Raw genomic sequence first — 13797 nt, 5'->3', positions numbered from 1 at the left:
AATATCCCCTCAGAACATCCGCTCTTCACTCAGACTCCACACACCTCTCACCCTCGTGTGAATCTTGGAGATCCAGGGCCCACCACAAGCTCTACATCCTCTTTCCCATTGCCTCTTGGGAAGAAGGAAGGACAGGGTTCCCTCTTCCCTGTCTTTAGCATCCCCACTGATCCATGGGTCCCAGATTCTTTTTTTTTTCTTTCTTTCTTTCTTTTATGTTGGTCTTGGGGCTTGAACTCTGGGCCTGAGCTCTTCAGCTCAAGGCTAGTGCTCTACCACTTGAGCCACAGCTCTACCTCCAGTGGTTTTCTGGTGGTTAATTGGAGATAAAAGTCTTAAGGAGGGCTGGGAAGGTGGCTCAGTGGTAGAGTGCTTGCCTTTCATGCATGAGGCCCTGGGTTCGATTCCTCAGCACCACATAAGCAAAAAGAAAAAAGCTGGAAGTGGTGCTGTGGCTCCAGTGGTAGAGCGCTAGCCTTGAGCTGAAGAGCTGAGGGACAGAGCCCAGACCCAGAGTTCAGGCCCCACAACCGGAACCAAAAAAAAAAAGAGTCTTAAGGACTTTCCTACCCAAGCTGGCTTTGAACTGCGATCCCCAGATCTGAGCTTGTTGAATAGTTAAGATTATAGGCATGAGCCATCAGCGTGTGGCTGGTCCCAGATTCTTAACCTCTCTCTCTTCTTTTTTTTTTTTTTTTAAGGTCCGGTTGTGGAGTCTGAACTTGGCCTGGGCGCTGTCCCTCAGCTCTTCAGCTCAAGGCTAGCACTACCACTTGAGCCACAGCGCCACTTCCGGCTTTGTTCTTTTTGCTTATGTGGTGCTGAGGAATCAAACCCAGGGCCTCAGGCATGCAAGGCAAGCGCTCTACCACTGAGCCAATTTCCCAGCCCCTTTAACCTCTCTCCTCTACAAGAGTTTCTCAGTATAACTTTATTACCATTCAAGTAACATGAATACATTGCAATCACTTCATTAAGGACAGTTGTTCAGCACCAGCTGTGTGCCAGGCACTGTTCTAGATGCCTTGGACACAGCCATGAAGACAAGAATCCTTGTTTTTTCCTGGAGTCATAGTCCAGCAGGTGAGATGGGCTATAAATGACAGAAAGAGACAAGAGAAAAGAAGAGCATCTCTGAGAAGACAGGCCTAAGAAATGAGATAGAGCCAGCTATGTGAAAAGGGACTAGGCAAATGTAAAGTGCAAAGGCCCTGAGGCCCAAACAGAAGGACACCGAGGGCTGGGGGTGTAGCTCAGAGATAGAACACCTGCTTGGCATTCACAATTCAAACCCAAACATACACACACACACACACACACAGGACCAGGCACTGGAGGCTCATGCTTGTAATCCTAGCTCCTCAGAAGGCTGAGATCTGAGGATTGCAGTTCAAAGCTATCCTGGGCAGGAAATTCCCCATGAGACTTTTTTCCCCCCAGTTGTGGGGTCTGAATTCTGGGTCTGGGTACTGTCCCTTAACTCTTCAGCTCAAAGCTAGTGCTCTACCACTTGAGCCACTGTACCACTTCCAGCTTTTTCTGCTTATGTGGTGCTGAAGAATCAAACCCAGGGCCTCATGCATGCAAAATAAACACCCTACCACTGAACCACCTTCCAAGCCCATCCCAGCTCCCCTTCCCCACCCTCCCCCCCAGGCTCTTATCTCCAACTAATCACCAGAAAACTGGAAGTGGCACTGTGGCTCAAGTGGTAGAGTGCTTAGCTTGAACTGAAGAGCTCAGGGACAGAGCCGAGGCCGAGTTCACAACCGACCCCCGCCCACCCCCCCAAAAAAAAGGAACTATAAAAGGGCAGCTGAGGATAGTAAGGGAAGGTTTGAGTTTAGTCTGAGTAGGGTGAGTCACTAGACAGTAAAAGACTAATGCAAAGCAGCCACAGCCAACAGCCCTGGCAGGTCGCCGCATACATCCTTACTTTCAGGTGAACAGGTGCATTATGTATGTTTACCTGCTCTGCATATGCTGTTTAGTCTTGTCCAAATACTTTATCAGCACAAATAGGACCCTGACTTCTTGCCCTCTCTACCAGAATGGAGTTGAACTCTTTCTTGCCAATTCAGATTCTCAAAGTTCCTAGCATTGTCATCAGAACCAGTGAACCCAGGTTTTTTCATCAGAACCAGTGAACCCAGGTTTTTTAGACCCCAGGCCCCAAATTCAGGAGTCCTAAGTTAGGTCATCTGGCCATTCATCCCTGTATGTCAAATAAGAAGACATGGTAAACTGGGCTGTTAGTTCATGTCTATAATCCTAGTGACTTAGAAGCTGAGATCTGAGGATCAAAATTAAAAAACAGCCCAGGCAGGAACAACTGTGAGACTCTAATCCCCAATTAACCACCAAAAAAAAAACCCAAAACAAAACAACAACAAAAACTCAGAAGTGAAGGTGTGGCTCAAGTGGTAGAGCACCAGCCTTAAGAGAAAGCTAAGGGACACAGTGTCCAGGCCCTGAGTTCAAGCCTCAGTACTAACACAAAAGACAGACAGACAGACAGACAGACAGACAGACAGAGACAGAGACAGAGACAGATATACAGACAGAGAGAGACAAATAGAGGCCGATACAGACAGAGAAAGGAGGTTTATTACATGGCAGCCAGCAATGGGAAGGAAGAACCATCACATATATCTTCAGCCATCTTCAGAGGTACATTGGCTTTAGGTTAAATAGGGAGAATTGGGGTCAGTAGGTGCGAAAGATTTGCTTTAAAAGAATCCCAAGTCACAAGTATGGCCCGGTTGTGCATTATCTCAGTCTTTGTTCTTGGAAGAGTTCCAAGAGAATTGTTATCTATTACTGAAACAGAAAAGGAACAATGTAGTCTCCTAAGCTTGGCGGGGTTTTTTGTTTTGTTTTATTTTGTTTTTTATCAGTTGTACCAGCAGTGACCAGCATTGGGTCATTTTCTTTAAGATAATAAGAGGAGTAGCTGGGCACTGCTGTTTCATACCTGTAATCTTTTTTTTTTTTTTTTTGGTCATTCGTAGGGCTTGAACTCTGGGCCTGGGTGCTGTCCCTCAGCTCTTCAGCTCAAGGCAAGCACTCTACCACTTGAGCCCCTGTGCCATTTCTGGTTTTCTGAGTGGCTTATTGGAGATAAGAGTCTCAGGGACTTTCCTGCCTGGGCTGGCTTTGGACTGAGATCCTCATATCTCAACCTCCTGAGTAGCTAGGATTACAGGTATGAGCCGCCAGTGCCAGGCTTACCTGTAATCTTAACTACTCAAAAAGCTGAGATCTTAGAATTGACTATCAAAGCCAGCCTGTGCAGGAAAGTCCTTGAGACGCTTATCTCCAATTAATCACCAAAAAGCTTGAAGTGAAACTGTGGCTCAAATGGCAGAGCACAAGCCTTAAGTAAAAAGGCCAAGAGAGAGCATGAGAAGATCTTAATTCTAGGGTAGAAAAATCCATTATCAGGAGATAGTTGTTTTCCTGACAACAACATCCTTTCCACTCTTTACCAACGTATCTTCCTCCACTTAAATCTGATCAGTCTTGTGTCCTATTTCCTGAGGGTCACCTGGCTGAACCTGGACAGAATCCAACCACAACTTAGAGAATTCTGGGTTAATGAAGCAATCCTAGGAGTGGAGCCAAGTAGGGAAGAGGTAAAGTCTGAAAAAGCTTGAGAACCTTCTGGTGTTGTACTCCATGATAAGTGTTCCAGCTATCCCAGAAATTAGAAATAGTGATTTCTCTATGTAAAGGAGAGGATTTTTTTTTTTGTCAGTTGTGGGGCTTGAACTCAGGGCCTGGGTGTTGTCCCTGAGTCTCTTTGTGCCCAAGGCTCTACCACTTGAGCCACAGTGCCACTTCTGATTTTTGAGTGGCTAATTGGAGATAAGAGTCTCACGGTAACTTTTCTGCCTGGGCTGGCTTTGAACCGTGATCCTTAGATCTCAGCCTCCTGAGTAGCTAGGATTATAGGCCACCGGCATGCAGCTGAGGAGAGGATCTTGAAGGCTCCCAGTTCCAAATAGTACTGGCTTTGATAGCTAGTGAGCTTTGTTGGTATGGCATGGTAGTTGTTATGGACTGAGTCATGTGTCTCCCTTACCCTTTAGAATTTATGTTGAAGTTGAGTACTGGTGGCTCTCACCTGTAATCCTAGCCATTCAGGAGGCTGAGATCGGAGGCCAGCCTGGGAAGGAAAATCTATGAGATTGTTTTCTCCAATTAACCACAAAAAAAGCCAGAAGTGGAACTGGGGCTCAAGTGGTAGAGTGCTAGCCTTGAGCAAAGAAGCTCAGGAACAGTAACCAGGCTTTGAGTTCAAGCCCCAGGACTGGCGCACGTGCGCGCGCGCACGCGCGCGCGCGCGCACACACACACACACACACATACACACACACACACAAATTATAAAAAAGACCGGGCACCGGTGGCTCACGCCTGTAATCCTAGCTACTCAGGAAGCTGAGATCTGAGGATCACAGTTCAAAGCCAGCCCGGGCAGGAAAGTCCATGAGACTCTTATCTCCAATAAACCACTAGAAAACCATGGAAGTGGCACTGTGGCTCAAGCGGTAGAGCGCTCGCCTTGAGCTGAAGAGCGCACGGACAGCACCCAAGCCCAGAGTTCAAACCCTACCACTGACCCAAAAAAAAAAAAATTATAAAAAAGAAGTAATTTAAGTGAGATCACAGAGTTGGGCCCTAATCTAAAATGGCAGTCATCTTAATAAACAAAGGAGATTAAGTTGGGCCTAAAGGGCTATGTCAGTAATCTCAGCTCTGGGGAGGCTCAGATCTAAGAATCTCCAATTCAGGACATCCTGGTTAGAGAAACTCTACTTCAAAGAAACAGAGACGGCAAAAGAGGAGAGAAATGAGATTAAGATAACATATACCCAGGCATCAGGGCCAAGCTAAAGAGGTAAGAGTATTTGCCACCCAAGGCTCTGAGTTTAATCCCCAGTACACACACACACTTACACACAAATATACACATAGGCACTTGGGAAACTGGTCCACAATAAATAGTCTATAGTTGCTCACTATTCTTTTTTTTTTGTCAGTCGTGGGGTTTGAACTCTGGGCCTGGGCGCTGTCCCTCAGCTCTTCAGCTCAAGGCGAGTGCTCTACCACTTGAGCCACAGTGCCACTTCTGGTTTTCTAGTGGTTTATTGGAGATAAGAGTCTCACAGACTTTCCTGCCCAGGCTGGCTTTGAACTGTGATCCTCAGATCTCAGTCTCTTGAGTAGCTAGGATTATAGGCGTGAGCCATCGGTGCCTGGCTCACCAAATAATTTTTATTACTTTGAAAAGAAGTGAATAAATCAGCCCATGGCATGGATCAGGTGGCAGAGCACATGCTGAGCAAGTTCTAGGCCCTGAGTTTAAACCCCAGTACCACCATCACCACCACCACCAAGAATAAGAAAACCTCTGAGTATCAATTTCTTTGGCCTAAGGTTAAGCTCAGTTGGTAGAGGGTTTGCTTACCAAGTATAAGGCCGTTAGTTCAAACTCGAGTATGCTAAAAAAAAAAAAAAAAATGGAGCGAGAGGAATGATGAACAGGCTATGCCCCAAGGAACCTAAAACATAAAGTTTTAAAGGGTCACCTGGTGAGTAGGGTACCTATTGTGGCAATGCTTTACCCTTAGCTCCATGAGAAATTGGGAGTCTTGGGAAGGTAGAAACTTATTTTTTTCTGTAAGCAAGGGCTTTAAAAAAAGATAGCTCCCAGGAAGCACTGGGAAAGCAAGTTCCCAAACACCCTCTCCTAATGCTAGACCATATATATGGCAAAAGCAGGTGATATTTCTTTCTTTTCTTTTTTTTTTGTCCACTGTAGGGCTTGTACTCAGGGCCTGGGCACTGTACCTGACCTCTTTTGCTCAAGGCTGGTGCTCTACCACTTTGAGCCACAGCTCCACTTCTAGGATTTGAGTGGTTAATTGGGGATTAACCTGGGCTGACTTTGAACAGTGATCCAGGATGATAGGTATGAGCCACCAGTGCCTGGCTAGCAGATACATTTCTATAACATTTCTTTTCTTTTTTTTTTTTTGCCGGTCATGGGGCTTGCCCTCTGGGTGCTGTCCCTCAGCAATTTAGCTCAAGGCTAGTGCTCTACCACTTGAGCCACAGCACCACTTCAGGCTTTTTCTGCTTATGTGGTACTGAGGAATTGAACCCAGGGCCTCATGCATGCAAGGCAAGCACTCTACCACTGAGCCACCTTCTCAGTCTTTCTATAACATTTCTACAACATTCTATAACATTTCTATTTTTTGTTGTTACTTCTTTTCAAATTAGCTATAGTTTAATGAGTGTTTCTTATTCCTTATGGGTATCATCTTCCTTCCCTTCCTTTTCTTGTTTCTATTTATTTATTTATTTTTGTTGGTTGAACTTAGGGTCTGGGTGCTGACCCTGAGCTCTTTTCCTCAAGGCTAGCACTCTACCACTTTGAGCCACTCTACCACACCACTTCCAACGTACCTCATTTTAATACATAAAAACTGTCACCATGAGCCAGGCACTGGTGGCTCATGCCACCTAATCCTGGATATTCAGGAGGCTGAGATCTGAGGATGGCAGTTCAAAGACAGCCTGGGCAGGAAGGTCCATTACACTCCTATCTCCAATTAATCATGAAAAAACTGGAAGTGGTGCTGTGGCTCAAAGTGGTAGAGCACTACTAGCCTTGAGCAAAAGAGCTCAGAGATGGTGCCTAGAGCACAAGTTCAAGCCCCATGACTGACAGAAAACCAAAACAAAAGAAAAAAAAATAACATGTCATCAAGGCATGAAAAAAAGTAGCCTTTTCTATCAAACTAAATTGCTTTTGTCTTGTATACTGATATTTCCTGAAATTATTTGTTTTTTTGAATTTAATTGTATTATTTGTGCAGCTTCTGACCAGCAGCCATGTTAGGGGGATAAATCTTTAATGGCCTCCTTGCTAATCTTTAGTAGCCCCTTTCTAACATTGGTGTTATATATTTCTAACAACATTAACCAAGAGTTAACTGACTTCTCAGGCCAAAAGGAAAAAAATGGGCAGTCTTAAACTCAAACCACAAAGGTCATTAGATTTAGGTCCGAACAAATGTGTCTAAGAATTATTACATTACATTAAGAAAAACTATGTTATTTGAGTTCAAAAGTTTTCTAAGAGTTAATTCAAAATACAATTGAAGAAATCAGTAAGGCCGTTAGGAATGTAAAGAGGGAAGTTAATAAAGATAGTCTTGGGAAAAGGAATTGAGGAAACACAAAAATGGTTTCTTTGGATAAGAAAGGATTTGGGAAGTAAGAAATGTCTTAAATCTTTTTATTTTGTTCCAAAAGGAAAAAAGGAAGAAATTAAGACTAACCACTGGGCTGAGAAGGTGGTTCAGTCGTAGAGTCTTGCCTTGCATGCCTGAGGCTCTGGGTTCAATTCCTCAGTACCACATAAGCAGAAAAAGTCAAAGTGGCACTGTGGCTCAAGTGGTAGCTAGTTCTGAGCTGAAGAGCTGAGGGACAGCGCCCAGGCCCAGAGTTCAGGCCCCATGACCGACCTCCCCCACCCCCCCAAAAAAAAGAAAGGAAAAAAAGACTAACCACATGTTAGTCTAAACCACATGTTTGAGTAAGAAGCAGATGGTATGAGTATGTCTTAAATTCTTTTTTTTTTTTTGGGTCCGGTCGTGGGGCCTGAACTCTGGGCCTGGGCACTGTCCCTCAGCTCTTCAGCTCAAGACTAGCACTCTACCACTTGAGCCACAGTGCCACTTCCAGCTTTTTTCTTTTTGCTTATGTGGTGCTGAGGAATCGAACCCAGGGCCTCAGGTATGCAAGGCAAGCACTCTACCACTGAGCCATCTTCCCAGCCCGTTCCTGCATTCTTATAATTTTAAAAAAAGGCTTAGTGACATCTATAATGGTTCAATTTTAATTAGTGTCCCAAGGTACTATATACAATTAAAAATAAATTGCTTAATCAGTTACTGTTTTAAAACTTTAATAATGACTACTGTTAAGCCTTGTTATTACAGATTTGATCCTCTGCAGCATTTATAGTCAGACCCATAGAAGGATAAGTAACTCTTACAAGTATTTATTGGTCAAACTTTTAATTTTAATAAGTTTCAGGTAAGCACTGCTTAACTACTTTTTTTTTCTTTTTTTTTGAGGGGGGGGTTGGTCATGAGGCTTGAACTCTAGGCCTGGATCCTGTCCCTCAGCTCTTCAGCTTAAGGTGAGTGCTCTACCACTTGAGCCACAGTACCACTTCTGGCTTTCTGGTGGTTAATTGGAGATAAAAGTCTCACAGACTTTCCTGCCCAGGCTGGCTTTGAACCGTAATTCTCAGATTTCAGCCTCCTGAATAGCTAGGATTACAGGCATGAGCCACTTGCACCTGGCTTAAAAACTATTTCTATTGATCTCCTGATTGCTTAAACAAAAAATAAGAGGATCTATTGGTACCGACTCTCACCCAATCTGTCAGTCATCTCTTTGCAACACAGGATTAGCCAACTGGGACACATCATCCCAGCAACAAGCAAACACATCAAGTGGGATGTTATGCCAGCAAGGTAAAGAGACTTATCAGACCCACCTGGACAAAGCTTGTCCTGGTGATAAGGGATCACCCAGAGGCAGTGGGAAGAACTGTTCAAGTCAAGAGGGGATGGTGTCAGATCCTAAGTGGTATCACTCGTGATTGTTCCTTCAAAAGTAATTAAAGCTGGGAGGTCAAAGGAAAATAGTTCAGCCGAGCATGGTGGCTCATGCCTGTAATCCTAGCTACTCAGGAGGCTGAGATCTGAGGATCACAGTTCAAAGCCAGCCCAGGCAGGAAAGTCTGTGAGGCTCTTATCTCCAACAAACCACTCAGAAAACCGGAAGTGGCGCTGTAGTTCAAGTGGTAGAGCATTAATTAGCCTTGAGCTGAATAGCTGAGGGACAGTGCCTAGGTCCAGAGTTCAAGCCCCACGACCAACCAGAAAGAAGGAAGGAAGGAAGGAAGGAAGGAAGGAAGGAAGGAAGGAAGGAAGGAAGGAAATAGTTCATAAGCATGCTTATCTAATGACCATACCTGTCTACCTCTTGGAGTCAGGATAGTTTGCCTTGGCATTTTCCTGCGTCTCATCCATACTTGGCAGACATCTGTAGCCCAGTTGGAGTAAATGAGTAAGGCCTCTCACCAGGCCCTTATCCATTCTAATCCACCTCTAGTTTCTAACTGCTGGATTTGTATGAAGCCAGGTTCCATACAATATCTGGGTGTTATCTTAACCAGTCCACCATACTTTCCCTTTCCTAGTCACCAGAAACCTTAGACACTCCCTTTCTGTCTGCAGTCCAGTTATATGGAAATTCCTCCTTCCCTGGTTTTTTTGTTTTTGTTTTTGGGTCTGGTCATGGGGCCTGAACTCTGGGCCTGGGCGCTGTCCCTCAGCTCTTCAGCTCAAGGCTAGCGCTCTACCACCTGAGCCACAGTGCCACTTCCGGCTTTTTTCTTTTTGCTTATGTGGTGCTGAGGAATCGAACCCAAGGCCTCAGGCATGCAAGGCAAGCGCTCTACCACTGAGCCATCTTCCCAGCCCTCCTCCTTCCTTGTAATGGGCTACAACCAGGTTTGTGCCATACATTGAGAAAAGGTTCTTTACTGAAGCCTGTGGTTGAGAGTGGCTATTGCCCAACAAAGATCTCTCATCCCAGAGGGGAAGTTAAGTGGGGCTTTTAAAGGCAGAAACTGCAAATTTTACATATTTTAAGGGAGATTAAGTACTGACCGGATGAGTCTCAGGCTACTAGGAGGTGGTAACAAATATCTCTTAATTAAACAAAATGACAACCAGAGGTTTCACAACCTAGGTAGGCTGTAAAAGAGGAGTTATAGCTCAACCATTTGCTCCAGGTATATATTTTCTCTTTAGCTTCAGACTTCTCCTTTATCTTGAAACTCTTCATGGCCCTTCGCTGTATAACTGGGTCAGGGGGAAGTTGGGTATTTCACTCTAGTGACAGAGCCAACAGAGTGCGAATACACAGTTTATTTTATTTTATTTTGCCAGTCCTGGTTCTGGAACTCAGGGCCTGGGAACTGTCGCTGAGATTCTTTTGCTCAAGGCTAGCACTCCACCTCTTGAGTCACAGTGCCACTTCTGGCTGTTTCCGTTTATGTAGTACTGAGAAATCAAACATGGGGCTTCAGGCATGCTGGGCAAGCACTCTAACACTAAGGCACATTCCCAGCCCTGTATACGTAGTTTATAAGAAACTGGTTCGTGTATGTATAGGTACTGACAAGTTCCAAGATTGGCTGAGTGAACCAGTGAGGTTAGATACTATACTCCAAATGGAACTTTTCTGGCTTATGACCAAGGTGTATTCTCTTGTGTCATTCCTACCAACCGGTCCTTCCACCTGTCAGCCTTTTGCCTGACCTCACAATCTTCCCTAGAGAAGAAGCTTCACTCATCTGGAGGCCTCCTCATGTTCTTGGAAATCCCCTGCTGTTGCCATCCCTCTCATTGTGATCAACTAGCCACATCAGGCACAGTTCTTAGTGTCACTGGTATTGGAACGTCACAATATCACAGGTCCAGTACCAGAGGCTGACCCAGCAGGTCACGGGATGTTATAGCCCTTACCCAACCAGCCCTAAGCTTACAACACCTCCTCTCACTGGCAGGGCCACAGCTGTCTTCCAAAATAGATGTGGGCTTGACTTACTCCTTGCTGCACAAGGGGGACTTTGTGCCTTTTTACAGGACTAACAAATCAGGTGTAGTCCAAGTGAACTATGGATACTGAGCCTAAGCAATGCCATCTTGTCCCCTCTGCCATTTTAATGCCTTAATAGGTATCAAGGACATTTCACTCAATTCTGAGAACTATCAGTGGGTCATAGGTCTTTCTGAGAACTACAAATATGTCATGGATTGTTAGACTCCAGGAAATCCCTATTCTTTACCCCTGATTGTTAAGAATGTTGGATTCTGGTAAATCTCTACTCCTGATTGTCCCCATTAGTTAACTTCTAACGAACTAACCCTAACTGCTCCCTTTAGTTAATTCATAACTGGATTATTTTGAAATAAGGATATTGGGTCTAATTGGTGCCATCTGGGCTTCTTGGTAGACAAAGGTAAAGTCTCACTCCCAGATGAGGAGTATGCCTGAATTCCAAGAGTCAGGGGGCAGGGAACTTGGACAATAGGTTCCTGAACATGCCAGTCTGGTGCCTTGACCTTGCGAGACTTTCTTTCTTTCTTTCCTTTCTTTTTTTGTCGGTCATGGGGCCTGAACTCTGGACCTTGACACTGTCCCTCAGCTCTTCAGCTCAAGGCTAGAGCTCTACCATTGAGTACAGTGCCACTTCTGGCCTTTTCTGCTTATGTGGTGCTGAGGAATCGAACCCAGGGCCTCATACATGCAAGGCAAGCACTCTACCACTGAGCCACCTTCCCAGCCCACTCTCTGAACTTTCGATCTCCCTGTGACCCTGTCCCTGACCATGGCCCAAGTTAAGAACCAGCCAGCTTGGGCACCATTTTGCACTGTGTCTTGTATCTCCCAACTCTCCCCAGGGCACCATCGTGTCCCTCTTCAGCTCTCCATTAGATTTGATCAGATTTGTTGAGATTGTTTTTCTGCTCTTTCTTTGTTACCCACATGGCTTAGTTTTCTAACAGTATTAACTGCGTTCAAGGCTTCATGTTTTGGGGGGACATGTGTCTGCATGTAGTCCCTGGCTTTCTAATAAAGACTCTTGACCTGGGGCTGGGAAGGTGGCTCAGTGGTAGAGCGCTTGCCTTGCATGCCTGAGGCCCTGGGTTCGATTCCTCAGCACCACATAAGCAGAAAAGAAAAGCCGGAAGTGGGGCTGTGGCTCAAGTGGTAGAGCGCTAGCCTTGAGCTGAAGAGCTGAGGGACAGAGCTCAGGCCCAGAGTTCAGGCCCCACGACCGGACCCCCAAAAAAAAAAAAAAAAAAAGACTCCTGACCTCTCAAAATGTGTTTTCTCTGTATCTCATGATCAAATTCCTATATAACAATTTTGCTTCTGCTTTGCCTATCCCTGTACCATGTGGCATCTGCCTTGATGTTGTTTTTGCCTGTACAGTATAAGGTTTAAGCTAACAACATTCAGCACTGCAGGTTCCTTTGGACACTAGTCAGTTGGCCGTAATTGGCTTTCTAATAAAGACTCCTGTTTCGTGACTTCTTAGTGTGGATTTTCTTCTGCTCTCTCTTTCTCTCATGACTCAGTTTCTTAACATTGAGCATGATAGCAAACAATGTCAAAGTGTGAAAAGATCTATGAGGAAATCAAAACAGGTTAATGAGTCAGAGTGCTGCTTTCAATAAGAAGACCTCCCAAGAGTAGGTGGTATGTGAAATAAAACTGGAAGGTTAATTGGCAAATGTTAAAGACCTGGGGTAGAATTATTGGCCTGCTCAAGGAAAAGAAAGGAGGCCAAGGCCGGGCGCTGGTGGCTCACGCCTGTAATCCTAGCTACTCAGGAGGCTGAGATCTGAGGATCGCAGTTCAAAGCCAGCCCGGGCAGGAAAGACCGTGAGACTCCTATCTCCAATAAACCACTAGAAAACGGGAAGTGGCGCTGTGGCTCAAGTGGTAGAGCGCTCGCCTTGAGCTGAAGAGCTGAGGGACAGCGCCCAGGCCCAGAGTTCAAGCCCCATGACCGACAAAAAAAAAAAAAAAAGAAAGGAGGCCAGTCTTTTGAGTGGAGAGGAGTGAGGTAGTGGATTAGTGAGGGCGGGAGGCAGGGGCCAAAGTCGAAGAAAACAAAGGAAGGGGTGACATTGTCCAAAAAGAATTGCACTCAGTAATGACAATAAAATTATATTTTTTCTTTCTTATCATTATTATAAAGGTGATATACAGAGGGGTTACAGTTATAAAAGTCAGGTAATGAGTACATTTCTTTTTGGCCAATGTCATCCCTTCCCTCACTCTCACTTTTTATTTTTTGTTTTTGCCAGTCTCAGGGTTTGAACTCAGAGCCTGGCCACTGTCCCTGAGCTCTTTTTGCTTAAGACCAACACTCTACCACTTGAGCCACAGAGCCACTTCTAGCTTTTTCTTTTTATGTGATACTGAAGAATTGGACCCAGGGCTTCCTAAGCCACATTCCCAGCCCCCCCCCCCCCCCACACACACACACATTTTCAGTATAGTGTCTATTAAGTATCACTTCTGCATTTATTCATCCTTTGTCCCTCCATTTCTGTGCCCCTCCCTTACCCTTCAAAAACAAATAAATACCAGATAAGACAAAAAGAAAAGAAAACAAAGTAAGAGCAGCAGCAACAACAAAACCCTCTTGTTTCCATTTCCTGGAGTTCATTGCGATAAATATTACTTTATATGATCAGATGCACATAGGCATTATACCTTTGTGTTCCTCCCCTAGGAATATCCTCCTCTTGTCTCACTGTAAAATTATATTTAAAACAAAATAGCTGGAAGCGGTGGAGGGTATTACGCCATTTATGCCCTGAGATTGACTGTGGTCCCAGCTACCTAGTCCCAAATGTCAGGTGTAAAGATAAATACTGGTTCCTCCCAGTGTCACCACCCCCAAACCACCCATCTCAGCTCTAGGAGGGCAGCTCACCTCCCCCGCTGCCCCACTGGTGACACGCCTCTTTCCAAGCCAGAAGGTGAACCCGAACCTTTACCAAAGGAAAACAAAAAGCCTTCTGATTGGATGGATCCTGGCGTGAGCCCTTACCGAAAGGCCTAGTCACTGTGGTTGGTTACTACCTCTCCTCTGTCTCCCAATCATCTGTTCTCAAG

This window comes from Dipodomys spectabilis, unplaced genomic scaffold (assembly GCF_019054845.1).
Source record: "Dipodomys spectabilis isolate Male_0828 unplaced genomic scaffold, ASM1905484v1 ptg000175l, whole genome shotgun sequence".
Classification (NCBI taxonomy): Eukaryota; Metazoa; Chordata; class Mammalia; order Rodentia; family Heteromyidae; genus Dipodomys; species Dipodomys spectabilis.
This window is presented reverse-complemented; position numbering follows the sequence as displayed.